This window comes from Solea solea, chromosome 18 (genome assembly GCF_958295425.1).
Source record: "Solea solea chromosome 18, fSolSol10.1, whole genome shotgun sequence".
NCBI lineage: Eukaryota > Metazoa > Chordata > Actinopteri > Pleuronectiformes > Soleidae > Solea > Solea solea.
Genome location: NC_081151.1, coordinates 22,627,512 through 22,642,553, shown reverse-complemented (window position 1 = coordinate 22,642,553; position 15,042 = coordinate 22,627,512). Strand labels below are relative to the sequence as shown.

Genomic DNA, 15,042 nt, shown 5'->3' with positions numbered 1-15,042 from the left:
TTGACGCCAAATCTGTAATCTGGATTAGATCCGGATGAAACTTGGTCTGATGGTATAGCGTCTGATCCGGCATACATGTAACAAATTTCGTTCAAATCCAAGGACATTTCACTGAAATATTTTAGAATTGTTAGACAGTTTTACCCATTTATAAGAGATGGGGATTTCTTGAAAATTGGACAATTTTTGTGGCGTCATGAGTGGGCAGATTCTTACCAAAATTGAACGGGAACATACTTGGGTGATCACCTTTGCATCACGAAAAATTCAGATTGATCCGATAAAAAAAAACTGTAGACAGGAAGTTGCTAACGGAAGCACAAACTTACAGATGAACCCACACTTATTGGAGGCAATGATGACGAACTCTTAAGGAAACGTACCGCGTAATTTGACCGTTGAACGCTGCGTGAAATTTATTGTGTGCATCATAAACTCACTCACAACATAGAGGCATCTTTGAAGCGGAACAAACAAAAACAGTTGGAGGTTTAACAGAAAATAGTTTGCTTGAATGTAAAATATGCAAAAATATACAAATTGCTGCATTTATAAATGTATATTTAATACATTTATAAATGTATTATTTTCTCTTGGGGAAAATGCTTTAAAATGTACAAATTACAGGTAATAATCACATGATTTAATACGTTATGATGCACCAGTGTGTAAACAGGATGATGACATTTTTACACATTTACTTATTTTAGGGAGACACTTCTGCAGTTTTCATCACGTTCTGTTCCTTGTACGGCCACTAGAGGGCACTACATGCTCAGCTCAGAAGAGTGTGTGTATGTACATATATATATATACACACTCTGACATACACACACATGCATATATTTACACACTCACGCACGCACACACACACACACAGTGCTATAGAGATTACATAAGCCACAGTGATGTTATAAAACACAGCATCGACTTTGTTTCACCTCAGCAGATTTTATGAAGGTTTTTATTTTGTGTCCAATTCAGTGTTTATGAATAAACTTGTGTCTATAAAACACTGACGTTATGAATCACATAGGACATTTTTAAAAAGCCAATATCAGTGATGTTTAATCCAGATTTTAATAAATTCTTCTTCAGACCCCGCCCATTTCACCGTGTTATCACTAAAAAAATCAACGCAGTAGATTTTTCGTAACTCTGCGAACTCTGAAGACACAGTGTCTATGAAACGCTGTCATTATTGTAACACAGCATAAACTTAATCCGACCTAATCCACCATATGTTACTCCATGTGCTTGATTTCTTTAGGAATTTAATACGGATTATCAAGAAATTCATGAAAATGTTGGAAACGTGGTTTTAAAACTCGCAGAGGTATCATTTTATATTTTTAAAAAAAGCTAATATCAATGATGTTTAAGCAGAAAAGTCACTAATCTCTTTGTACGTCAGGCAGATTTGAGTTTATATATTAAATAAAGTCACATTTACAACAACATTTTATATAATTTCTCTGCAGAATTACTCAGGTCTGATATTGACTGGATGTACTTTAATCTCATTGCACACACAAAAAAGAGTCACAAATGTGTTGGATAAAAATCAAAATAATAATAATAATAATAATAATAAAATGAATGATTTAAACATACAATAACCTCCGTTTGTAGACAAACAAGCTCATTAATTGTTCATATAAAGACACTGATTATAATGTTTTTAAGTAATTAAAGTAAAAATGTTGGTAAAGAGGATTATTCTTTGTGAGAAATGTACTCACTGTGAACGATGGTGATGAAGCAGCAGCCGGTGTAAAATCCGGTTAAATCAGTGTTTAAAGACTTTCTTTCTTTAGAACTAATGTTCTACACTAAACACTGAAATCTGTTTGGCAATTAGAGCAAACACAGAACACCTGTGTTGTCATGCAAGTGCTCATGGGAAATGCAGCTCTTTACAGATGCAGGTGCCACGATCCAAATACCTGGAAGATAAAATAAACCAAAAACATAATGACAGCTGCCATTAATTATTATTTGAATAATACATTTATTTCAAGCCCAAAAAAGTCACATATATTCAGTTATCTTATTTTGTTCATCAAAAAGAGTGAAATATGAACCTAAAAGATCAAATCTGTTTAATAAATATGATACAGAAAATCATTACATCTTCAAGTTGAAGCTAATATTTAGCATTGAGAACATTTGCAAGAACTTTAGCTTTAGCCTTAAAGCCATATTTTCTTCCTCAGATATTTATGTAACTTTTATTGGTTTAAAAAAACAATAAATCAGAAGAGGACTTGAAGCTAACAGTGGCTAACAACTAGCCTCATCTATAACTTGGCCAGTAGGTTTTTTTTGCTAAGAAATAGTTTCGGTAAAAAATAAACAACAAATAATAGAAGGAGAAGTTAGATAACAGTGCTCAACAATGGTTGATGCTATGTGAATAGCCACCAATTAGCATAAGCTTTAAAATTTAGCAATAGCTTTGCCAAAGTTTGTGTTTTAGCTTTAGGGCCTTACAGTTAGCTTTAGCCATAGCTTTGCAGCATTTACGTTTTTTTTGCTGGAAATAATATCTGTTATTATTATTATTATTTGGGGTTAAAGTTCAACCAAACAACAAAAAGTAGCTGGTAGCAACACATAGTTTAGCTTTAGCTTTGTCTCTGTTAGCTTTATAACAGTCTTATCCTGAAGATCTTAAATTTTTAAAAACGATTTAGTATAATTGACCGTTTTGACCTTGACTTAAAGAAAAGGAGGAACTAGCTAAAACAAACCATGTAGCCAACAATAGCTTAGCAGTTAGATTTAGCTTTGGGTCACCTTTTTTAAAGAATTAAGAATACAGATTTGTTGAAAGTAATATATATTATTATTATTATTTGGAATATTGAGCAGAAATGAAACCAAACCAATCAAAAAGTAGCTATCTCTTGCTAACTGTAGCCACACATAGCTTATGTACATTTGAAAGATTCTCTTGTGTGATTGACAGTTTTGACCTCGTCTTTAAGAAAAGGAGGAACACGCCGACATAAACCAGAGTCACAACAACATGGAGCAAGGTCATTTTCAGCCTCGGGATTATAATCTCACAACTAATCTCTAATAGACGGTTGTTTTATGTCAACATATCACAACATTTACGGACGGCTCGGCTGCACAGCGCGATGAAGGACGAACGCGTGGAGACAGAGGGAGTTTATTTACTGAGCTGTGTGTGATGAGGAACACGAGGAACACGAGGAACATGAGGAACATGGGGAACATGAGGAACATGAGAATGAGTCACCAGAGGCAGAAGAGACTGAGGAGGAGGAGGAGGATAATGAAGTACTATTAATAAACGCGGTGGATGTGAATGTTTTGCGTCTGTAACAGTCACAGTGAGACTGCACTGAGCTCCTGAGAGGTAAAATGGAGGAGGATGAAGTGTTTGAATGTGACTGTTATGTCATGACAGCAGCAGCAGCAGCAGCAGCAGCTGGTTCCCTCCCTGCTGCTGTCAGCTGTGCAGTGCTGCAGAAACACAGCAGAGGAAGAGGAGGAGGAGGAGGAGGAGGAGGAGTGTTATGTAATTCTCCTCCAGCTTCTTCTTCTTCCCCGGGTCCACGAGTGTGAGCTGTAGCAGCAGCAGCAGAAATAAATAGTGGGTTTTAATGGCTTTGACCTGTGAGGCAGAAACAAGGACGACGACCTGAGCTGAGTCATCCATTCATCCATTCATCGACTCACTCACTTATGTTTTTTTCAGTTTTCACCTCTGTAATATTTCTAAAGTGAAACCGCTTGTGTTTAATGTTGAGATGGAGATGCGTATTAGAGTGTTCACGCTTTTATATCCTCACGTCTTGTTGCCTGTTTTAAATGAGAAGGCACTTGACCGCATTCAGCTCGTCCACAACTCTGCTGCAGGGAGAATTTTAGACTCCATTTGAAAACCTTGACCCTCAATGTTAGAGCAAAAACTACTGCTCACATCTCTGAGGTCAGCAGGTCACATCTATTTTACTTTATGCATCGCCCTGTGAAGCACTTTGTGATTCCATATCTTATGTAAGAATAAGAAGAACAGTCTCATATTTGACACTGTGCCGACATATGGGGAAACAAACTTACATCCTGCAATTAAACTTCAAGAGTTTAGAGCAATTTGAATAATAATAATAATAAATGCACTCATCAGTTTTTCATGTTTAAAATTGCCAGATATTGTATGTTCTAAAACATGAGAGACATTCTTTAAACTAAGAGAAGGAAATTATAATTTACTGGGATTATATAATGTTTGAAAATAGCAAAGTGAGAACAAATATACAGATAAAGACAGACGTGTGTCAGTTTTGATTTATTTTACATTAAAATGTTCAGTTTTAATCCTTGTGTAGAGCAGGGGTCTCAAACACTTTTATTTTGAAATATCATTATAAATATTATCATTTCAATGACTTTTTTACAACTGACCGGCCCCCCAACTGACCAAACTAGACTCCTACCCCTCCCAACTAGCCCCCAGGTCATTTTAGTTTGAAACCCCTGGTGTAGAGCGTTGTTATTGACTAGTATTGCTATGAGAATAGCCACCATTTAGCTTAAGCTTTACAGTTTAGCAATAGCTTTGCCAGTTTGCGTTTTAGCTTCAGGGCCTTACAGATAGCTCTAGCCATAGCGCTTTTTTTTGTTGTAGAGCTGACAGGTTTTAATATACATTATTATTATTATCATTATTATTATTATTATTATTATAACAATAATAATAATAATAAAGAGCCCCCAGGTCATTTTAGTTTGAAACCCCTGGTGTAGAGTGTTTTTATTGACTAGTATTACTAACTATCAATAGCCCCAGATAGGTTTTGGTTAATGTTTCCTCATAGTTTCCAACTAGAATGTGTTTAACTCGGCGTCGCTCTCACTTCACACCACTCATATCCTGGGTCATGAAGGTCTGGAACACATTAGTTGTTTTGAGCCGTGAGTCATTTCCAGCTCACATTTCTCACACGAGACAAAATCAAATATCTATAAAAGTTGAAGACGAGTCAGAGCGAGAAAACTCGTCTCTTGTCTCTTCAGCTAAATTTAAAGGTCATGTCCAGAGGTCAGGGGAGGATACGAGGAGGAGCCTCTGACTGATCAGGTCTGAGGTCCATCTGTCTGCTGTAAGTGCAGTAACTGCTATAACTGCTGTAAGTGCAGTAACTGCTATAACTGCTGTAAGTGCAGTAACTGCAGCTGTGTGGAGAGTTCTGCCGGAAAACCACACACCACATATACACTCAGCTCCAGCTCATGCAGAACAACAGCTGGAGACTCATTTTTTCCTCTGCTCTGCCCTGTGACACACTCACTCGTTTACATTCTTTGAAGAGCGGTCACTCGGTTCATTTTAAATACGATAGCTTGTGAATATGTTCCTCACTGTCAAACAGACTTTTCTTACTCTCCTGCACCAAAGTCCATAGAGAAAATTGGCCTTTTTAGCCTGCGGGGGCAGCAGTGGATCAACAACTCCTGTGTGCTGTGATGTAAAATCGACAGTTTTCTCCATGCACTTTGGTGCAGGGGATTGAGCGACTTAGGCGGACGCAGATTTTATGAGGTGAGCCTTCTCTCTGAGGTGTTTGCACATGTATGGATCCATCCATCTGCACCAGATGGCGATGGTGCCATATTTGGCCGGTTGCCACAGCAACAGCAGGGATTACTCACGCCTCCGCAGTCGGTGCCCTCTGATGGCCGTGTGTCTCCACTCCCACGTTTCTACATCTGCACTTCACTGACGAGTTTGCAGCGTCAATCTGAGGAAGAGGCAAAGTACGGCAGCAGCTGCAGGAAGAGTGAGGGGAGTTACCTAACAGAGGAAACAGCAGAGCAAGAATAGTTGCACTGAATTTTTTATGTCTCCTACAGGCTGAGAGATCGACTGCCATATTTTATTCACGTCCAGAAGATCTGGAGTAAGATGCCATTTTTTTCCGCAGTGAAAACACTTGGAGCTCTCACGTCCATGGTTTCCAGGATGTAACGCAGTGCAGTGTTTGGTGAACATGATGAGGCTGACGCACCTCAGGCTGAACTGCAGGGGGCAGCCCATCATTGTGCCACACCACGGAGAGAGAGAGAGAGAGAGTCACTGCTCACCTTCAAGAGTCATGTGCTCTGTGTGTGTTTTTAGGTCAAAGAAGCTTTTTTTTCCTCCTCTCAACCTGCAACACAAAGTAAGAGAAGGAGACAAAGTGGTCAAAGACAACAGAGGTGAGAGGAAACGTTGATGTGGCACTAAACGGCATCAGCGCCACAGCTGAAGCTCATTTCACTTATTTAGACACAAATTCTTACATGACGTCTGCCAACGAACAACTAGAACAAGGAACCGTGATAGTTATGAAAAAGCTGAAATGCTATAATGGTGTTTTTATTGACAGTGTATATGAACACATGAAAAGGATCTATATCACACAACGAGCAGCTGTTTGTCCACAGACTGAGAACGATTGGACAGGACTGAGGCAGAAAAGGCTCCGCTGTCGCGTTTGTGTCTGCAACGCTGTCAATCAAAAAGTGGCTCCGCCTTTCAGACACTTCCTCCAATCATCATGCAGAGGCGTCCACGTCTGCCCACTGCTCACAGAAACTACTACTAAGATAACAACTACTAAAGGCCTACTACCAAAACTACTACTAAACTACTGTCAAAACACTACTAAAACAACTAAACTACCAGTAAAATAACTACTAAAACTACTACTTAAACAACTACTAAACTACTATCAAAACACTATTAAAACAACTAAACTACCAGTGAAACAACTACTAAAACTACTACTGAACAACAATTAAAAAAAAGAAAATAATAGGCTACATTAATTTGATATAAAAATAATAAAGGTTAGTTGCAGAGCCACAGAATCTTACACACTGGTGCTTTAATAAACATGGAGAAGCTTCAGGTGCATGACTCAACAATCAATGAGAAAATTAAATGAAACATCTGCTCTGTGTAATGAATGAATGAATGAGGACTGCTCTGTGTCTGCAGGACATGAACTCATTTTTGGAGGATTTGTATTTCTTTGTCAAACGTGTGTGTGTGTTTCCTGCTGCAGTGTAAAGTCCAGTCTGTGACTCTGTGACTCTGGGGCTCGTCTGTGTCGTCCTGCAGCGCCGCACGTCCACCGCGCCGAGGTCAAACACACATTCTGCACCTTGTGACACCAACGGGAATGTGACACACCTCAAGTGCAAACACGGATCGTACCATTTTAAATAAAGGACACGCCTGTGTTTTCACTAATACTAACACATATTTATACTAATACATAAGAGTTTAGCAACATATCACTGAGAGCATAAAAGCCACAGTAATTCATTTCAAAGAATTTAGCAACAAAGCAGTGTTAGCATGCTAACATAGAAAAAGCCACATCAATATTTACCAACAGGAATTCATTTAAAAGAATTTAGCAATGTAAGCATGCTAACATAGAAAAGCTTCAACTCTATTCACCAACAGGAATTCATTTATAATAAATTAGCAACAAAGCAGTATTAGCATGCTAACACAGAAAAAGCCACATCAATATTTACCAACAGGAATTCATTTAAAAGAAATTAGCAATGTTAGCATGCTAACATAGAAAAGCTTCAACTCTATTCACCAACAGGAATTCATTTAAAATAAATTAGCAACAAAGCAGTATAAGCATGCTAACACAGAAAAAGCCACATCAATATTTACCAACAGGAATTCATTTAAAATAATTTAGCAGAGTTATCATGCTAACATAGGAAAACAGCGTCACTGTTCATTGAAATGACTAACAAAGCAATGTCAGCATGCTAACCATAGCATTTATCTCAAAGTATCACAGTCAGAACTAGCTAGCAGGGCTAGACTTTTCATTAACAACAATTTATTCCTTTTAATTTATTTTTCCTTATCAAGTTCTTTGAATTTATTTACATTTAATTACTTTTTAATGACCTAGCTTCCTCTGTTGACACTGTTAATATTTATATGAGTGTTTCTGGTTCAGTTTGTGTCTCAAGGTTGCTCAGGCATGAATAAGGTTCAGATTACTGAGTAGAGACCAGTATAAGGAGCTTAGCAGTTAAAGCCTTTGTAAACTAACAATATTTATTAAAGGGAAATATTCCAAGAAAATATGGAAGAAAGATTTTTTTTTACAGAGAAACTCCAGAAAACCAGAGTAAAATCTGTCAAATGAATGTTTCAGCAGACATTTCTGAGATTCTTACCGACAGGAAATTTTTAATTTGGAAGTTTTTGTCCTGTCAAAGTTGCAGAGACACAGTTTCTTTTGTTAGTCAGATGTTCTGTCTCTGCGTCTCGTCCCCCGTGACACACTGACTCATATGAGTCAACGTGGATCCGGATTGAACCCTCGACTGCTCCACTGAGACGGTTTCCATGAGTACAAAAGCGTCTTTTAGATGAACTGAGTGAGACGTCAAAGATCTCGAGCAATCACAAAGTCATCACATAATTCAGAGAGTGTAGATAATATTCACTCTTTGTTGTTTCGTTAGACGTTTACGCCTGTGCACACGTCCTTTTGTCTTGAAATCTTTGGATGTCCAATTGTTGATTTGGGGGAATTTTCCAGAAACACTGGAAGTGGTAGGAGGCCAAGAAATATACACCAGAGAGATTATGTATATAATCTGGCTCGGGGGAAATGTCAGGATCAGGATTATTATTACTATTGACTTTTAAACTTGCTCAGTAAAAGAACTTGAAGTCATGAAATTGTCTAATTTAACAATCGAGTGCAGTAGGAGAGTTTGATAAAATGCATTTAAAGGCATGTTTGCACCTTTAAGATTTGTTCATTTTCAGTTTTAAAGCTGTATGAGTGTTTCCACAGCTTGTACATTTCCATGAGTTGAGTGTTGACTCTCGGTGTGAGTGTGTTCTCCTTTAAATCTACGCCGTCGTCCTGTTTCCTTATCACAAGGTTGAACTGTCAGTATGTACAATCCAGCAGATTAGAGCGGCACGGAGCTAACATGTAGTTCGCAGAGTCCTCATCTCATATCGCCTGCTTATGAATTTGATGTTGATGTCACGTTTACAAGGGTGACATCACCTGCGGCCAATCAGAGAGCCTGTAACAATCATTTAAACTTTAAACTGCTGCTGCCACTGTTGGACTTTGACCGAGAGGAAGTAATTTAACCAGTTACAGGTTTGTTAAATACCCATGTAAACATATTTCAATATTTTCTACATTACGTTAAAATAAAATTTTTTATTGCATTGTATTTAAGTGTCTTTATTACTGTTATTTCACTTGATAATATGAGTTCAAATAAATCTGACGGTGTCCAACAGGGCTCCATTCTTGGACCTCTACTATTTAAGCTTTCAGTGTGTAGTTGGAACTCTCCAGCTTCTAAATCAGTCGTTTTACGGATACAGTAGGTAACGCAGCATTAACAGTCCATCAGAAATCAGAAATATATGCTTTCTATCTTTACAAAACCACCTTCAGTTGAATTAAGAACTTTTCTCATCTGTAACATGTTGTGTAACTCTGACGGTGTCCCACAGGGCTCCGTTCTTGGTCCTCTACTAATCAAGCTTTAAATGTGTAGTCAGAATTTCCGAGGTCAATCAAGGAACCAAAATTTCAAAAGGTAAACATGTTTCTGCGCTGTTTGTGTGAGCAAGTAGAGCATGTAGAGCATTTTTATTGACTGTCTAACAATGGCTAGCCCGATCTATCTTGCACAACCTTCTTCAATTGAATTACAAACTTTTCTCATGCATAACAATTCTACATTGAGAGCAAATGTTTCGATTCCAGCTTTAGTAACAACTGACGACACTGCAAAGAAACCTAAATAAGGAATTTTACATTATACAGCTTCTAGCATGGTTCCGCTTGGATCAGGTTGACTGTACTTGTGTTTTTTTGCTTTTCCATCAGTGATAGTACCTGGTGTTTTTTTTAGTACCTGCTCTGACGAGGTTCCAAGTGAGCTGAGCCCATACTAAATTGTGACGTCAACAGACTGCCATGTGGCTTGAGCTTAAAAAAAAGTCATACGATAAACCACCAAACACCCGAAAAAAAAGAAGAAAAGTCCCACTTTCTTCTCTTCTTCTTTCTTCAGAGCGTGACGTCATGTTCTAATGACCTTCTCGAGTCTTTGACTCCACAGTCACGCTCTGCAGGAGCCCGATTATTACCTGCACTGCTGATGAAGAATCAGAGATAACTGTCTGCTCTTACATGTTCTCATTTACCTTTTGTTCAGATTAGATACTGACGACTGCAGCACTTTGTGTCCTGCTCCTACACACACACACACACACACACTGCTGTACTGTGAATATTTTCTGGTTTCTTTGCTCCATGAAACAAATAAATCATCAAAACTGATGAGTTTTAGTTTGTGAGAACATCATCATTTCCAGGTTTGACAAACACTGATCAACATTTTCTGACATTTTATGGAGCAAACAACTCAATCTTCAACAGATTGTTTCTGCTGCTCTCTGTAAAGTCAGTGACAGGACAAAGACTCACCTCTGAGTGCAGGTGTGGACACTTCCTGTCTGCACACTTTCATATTTCTTAGAGGACAATCCCTCCAGCTGAGAGACGACGTGTGTGTGACATTATCTCCACTTCACTGAGGCTGGTTTTTATTTTTACATTCCTGTGTGATTTAGAGAAAGAAACAAATACATCTTTTACCTCCAAGTGTCAGCAAATATGGTTTAGAAAAATAAGAATAATCCTATTTAACTATAATAAACTGAATGCTCTTCTTTTTGTTACGGTACATATATAGTAATACGTGAAAATAAACGTAGCATTACTTGTCCACACTGCATCCAGGAAATTTAAGAGCTTGGAGCTGCATGGTGAAGGAAACAGCAGCAAAAATTCTACTTATAGTTCCAAAATCCACTTATAATTCCAAAAACTACTTATAGTTCTAAAATCTACATAAAAAAAGTTTGTTGGCTTAATGCATTTGAAAATATCGAAGAGAAATAGATGAAGTAACAAAAACAAATGACCTGTTTAATAAAAACAGGACTTTTAAAGGATCCTCACCCTGGGAACCGGCCTCATTAAAACACATCTCCACTCTCGTCTCTGACGACGTGGTTTGGAACGTGGCCAAATGTTTTCAAACGCGCCGAGGTGTGGGGTCGCACTCAGAGTAGGACAACAATGGGAGGTTAATCAGCATTTCTGTGCAGAGACAGAGACAGAGAGAGCGAGAGAGCAGGGGCGCTGTGTCCGTCGTCTCATTGGCAGGAGTCCACAGCTCTGGACACTCAGCTGCGGGTTCACTGGGAACCTTTATGGTCCTGGGAAAAACAAGGCCGTGTTGTTAAATGTTCCAGGAAACACAAACTGGAAGTAAATAAAAAGATTCTGACATGAAAAGACTGAGGAGATGGAAATTTATCCGATGAACAAGGAAGTGGTGCTTTTTCATTCTTGGCGACTATTTCCATGGACAACTGGTTAAAGGGGAAGTTGTTTTTTTTTTTGAAGTGTGGCCGTAGGAGGTACTGACGCTGGCAAGCAGCTTCACGAAAGACTTAACTAACGTGAGTCGACAAATGTGTTCATTGCATTATCTCGCCAAGTTTGTAAAACGTGCACCAAAGTCCATTAAGAAAACAAGTGATTTTAGCTCACGTGGACAGAGGAGCTGCTGGTCTACTGCTGCCTCGTGTGGTCAGTTTGTGTCACTGACGTTAACCTCAACAAATCATTTCAAACACCAAAGTCACAAAATAACACATTTGAATTTAGTGATGGAGGCAGCAGTGGATCAACAGCTCCTGTGTGCTGTGATGTAAAATCGTTGATTTTCTCTATGGGCTTTGGTGCAGAAGAGAAAGTGTTTCAGAAAACAACAAAAAGTTCAGTTTCCATTTAGAAAACGTCGTCTATCAGTGAAATAAAAGCCCAAACATGTATGAACATGAATTTTGGGCAAGAAAAGTAAAGAAAGTTTAATTGATTTTCAAGGATTTGAAGGACCTGTGGGAACCCTGAAGGACACGTGTGGTGGGAGACATTGACCTTAATATCAACTGAACTTTTGTCTTGCACAAAAATCAAGCACTTTCAATGACCCATGTCTATTTTTTTTTTTTTCCCCAAGATTCCCAAACTTTCAAGGATTTCAAGGACCCTTGGGGAGCTACTTTCAAGGGCTTGGACTTTTTTTGTAAATTTACAAACGATTACGATTTTGACGACCCACTGATGACCCGAAGCTTACTTAAAATCCTTGAAAGTTTGGGAATTTTAGAAAAAAATTCAAGGCCCGTAATAAGAGATGGGTTCAATGACCCATCTGCTTGAATTTTGTGCACGAAAGAAGTTAAGTTGATTTTTTTTTCTCCCAAATTCACAAACTTTCAAGGATGCAAACAATGCTAAACTGTAAATTACAGAAAACATGCGTTAATCTCCAACGTTTAGCAAAGCAAATGTCTAAAAATGAGGAGTCGGTGGAAAAGTGTCATATATGTCACTTCCTCAACAATAACTCTTCAAGAACCCCACAATATCCCTTTAAATGAGGATGTGTCATGTTGGTTTCTTATTTTTTTACATAGATTTAGTCACAAAAAGGAAGAAAGAAGAAGGAAAATACAATCTTTTATGTGTTGTTTGATTATAAAACATGAATAAATATAATACAAATAAGTGTGTGTGTGTGTGTTTGTGTGGTAACACACACCAGCATCAGCTTTCACCCTCACAAAACTGATCAATTGTACTTGGGAACATGTGAGCATTAATATTTGATAGTAACAGGATCAGAGCTTTGAATTCACCGCAGCACGGAAACATTTGTCCCCGACAGAAGAACTGGGTCACAGACATTTTCATTATCACCGCTGTGTCCAAAACAAAGAGACAAGATTAAAACACGGATCTGGTTTGGTTTTTGTTTTCCTCCTCTGCACAGGATCAGCGGCCTTATTTTCACTTATCGTCAACAATGAGGAAACACACGGAAACAAACTTCCTGATACATAAACATGTGACCTTTTTTTCAGGGAAGGTCACTTGTGTTAAATATTCACATCGTGTCACTTTGAATTATCATCACCAGTGAAGAAAATCTATAAATACTGCACTGGCACCAAATATCAATATTTCATCTAAAACATGACCTTGACAGTCCTCTTGGTGGCGCTCTTCATGGAGCAGGATAAAGCACTATGTTATTAGATAAACAGAACCCTTGTGTGATTGATTATTGCACAACTGCTGTGTCGCGATATTATCGTTATTTTTGACCATGTACGGCATCTTTAATCGTGCGCTAACCTGCGATAATAACGGGTAAAAAATGGCCTTTTCTTACAGTTATTATTCAGACAGATATTGTTTTATTAAATAAAGAGCTGATATGTAACATTTAGGAGCCTTTATTGGTCTAAAAATTGTGACTACATGTCACACTGGACCTTTAAAATCTTGTTTACATTGGTGGATTATCTCCAAAAAGGACATCATTTAGATTTGAAGACGGTATTTCGGTTGCGTGTAATGTGCAACGTCACCTCTAGGTGTCACTAAATGCTACACACTGGTATGGATTGAGAAAATGTTCCTGCAAAACACTTAAGAAATAAATAAATATGATTATATAACCAGTAGAACAACAGCGACAGAGAGACGAACGTGTAAGAGGTTTATATCCAGAGCAACGAGCAGCAGCTTTGACTCCGCGCGTCTCTTTTCAGCCTCTAATCTCATCATCTCCACTTTTCTCCTCCGCCTCTCGTTCAGTTTTAGTCGCACCGGGATTAAAGGGTTAAAGGGAAACTGTTTACAGTCACAGAGACCGAGGGTTTCGAGATCCACGTCTCCGTCCACATGGACATGTCTCCTGACTCTGGTTTCAGAAGTCTCACTTAATTAAATCAATGTCTGCTTAAGTCTGTAATATCATCCTAATCTATTCAAGTCTTTTTCTCACTGTTAGACAAGACTTTTCCTGAAGTTTATAAACCACTCCCACTCCCACTCCCACACCAAACCCCATAGAGAAAATCAGTGATTTACGCTTGCGGGGACACAGGAGCTGCTGGTCTACTGCTGCCTCGTGTGGTCACTTTGTGTCACTGAGGTCAATCTGAACAAAGGATTTCTAATGCCGAAGACATAAAATAAGACATTTGGACTTAGTGATGGAGGCAGCAGTGGATCAACAACTCCTGTGTGTGTGATGTTAAAATCGCTGGTTTTCTCTATGGGGTTTGGTGCAGAGAGAAGAAGTGATTAAAAACTTGTCTAACAGTGAGATAAAGATGTGAACATACTCTCCAGATATTGTAGACTTAAGCTGGTGTAGATTTGATTGGTTGGGTAATTTACTTTTATTATTAAGTGGCTAAAATAATGTTGTTTTTTTCCAAAAATATGAACCATCTCTTTAAGAGTGGATTTTTTTAGCTTGTGGGAATAAATGTAAAGTGATGCACGCTGAAAATAAAGAGTTAAACACCAAAAAATTTTTTTTAAAAATAAACGTCCTTTTCCTCACTTCACTTTGAGCTGAGTGATTATAATGTTTCACTGGAGTCGACATTATTTTCTCATCCTCCATTAAAGCCACACTAGCGTCTGTGGTCGACTGCCAGAAAAGAGTCATGTGATCGAGTGAAAGCCGAGCTCTCTGTGGAACCGTCGTCATCGTCGCACGGAGCAGGAGACGTCGAGCGTCTAATCTGTGCAGCGAGGCTGGGAATAGATCTCAGATCTGAGCTGCTGCAAAATCCTAACTGCTAATCAGCTTTTCCTCATGAACTCAGCGCTGAAAGCGGCCTCGCGTCCTGAGGTCAGAGGTCGCGCTACCACGGAGGCGAGACGAGAGGGCACGCGAGCGCGTTCTCATACACGAGATATCACAGTTACTTCTGAAAGGACTTTTACTGTAAATCCATATTCATTGATCATTGGCCTCAGAGCATTTTTTCCCATGACTGTGTTAAAACCTGTGTTTGGAATACATGGGAGCCAATGGGAGCTGTACTTCTGTGGG

At 38.6% G+C, this 15,042-nt stretch overlaps 1 long non-coding RNA gene across 1 annotated transcript; it reads right to left on the bottom strand.

Moving 5' to 3' along the window:
• Positions 1-4,680: 4,680 nt before the first annotated feature.
• On the bottom strand, positions 4,681-11,321 carry LOC131444421 (uncharacterized). Its single transcript, XR_009233726.1, has 3 exons — positions 11,073-11,321; positions 10,536-10,668; positions 4,681-6,185 (listed from the first exon to the last, which is right to left on the bottom strand). It is a non-coding gene; the product is annotated as an uncharacterized LOC131444421 (long non-coding RNA).
• Between the last annotated feature and the right edge of the window lie 3,721 nt (positions 11,322-15,042).